This window comes from Penaeus monodon, chromosome 30 (assembly GCF_015228065.2).
Source record: "Penaeus monodon isolate SGIC_2016 chromosome 30, NSTDA_Pmon_1, whole genome shotgun sequence".
NCBI lineage: Eukaryota > Metazoa > Arthropoda > Malacostraca > Decapoda > Penaeidae > Penaeus > Penaeus monodon.
In genome coordinates, this window is record NC_051415.1 from 26,353,043 (window position 1) to 26,353,377 (window position 335).

The window sequence follows — 335 nt, forward strand, 5'->3', positions numbered from 1 at the left end:
TCCGTTAGAACCACCTCTTTTTTCATTATAATACACATTTTTCTTAACCCAAATGCCATGAAAACAAATGACGAAACACGAATCCATGGCGTGGTCGACTCATGACATTGTTATTAGTCTGGTTACCACGTAATTCCATCTCCCTTCCCTCTTGTTTGCAAACGCTCGCGTGTACAAAGTCTCTCGTGTTTATGGCAAGAAAACAGGCTATATATCCTGTTGGGATTTCCGCCGCCGAAGGAAAAATGTTGGAACGATGCTTCTCCTCTTGCTCATAGCATTTAGATTTTTGGTAAAGCTTTTTATTCAGGTTTCTAACATGATTATTTTGATTG

At 39.4% G+C, this 335-nt stretch overlaps 1 protein-coding gene across 1 annotated transcript in view; it reads right to left on the reverse strand.

The window, feature by feature from the left end:
• Nucleotides 1-335, reverse strand: part of LOC119592391 (major facilitator superfamily domain-containing protein 12-like) — a 49,907-nt gene that overhangs the window by 5,106 nt on the left and 44,466 nt on the right. The gene's annotated exons all lie outside the window — the stretch shown is intronic.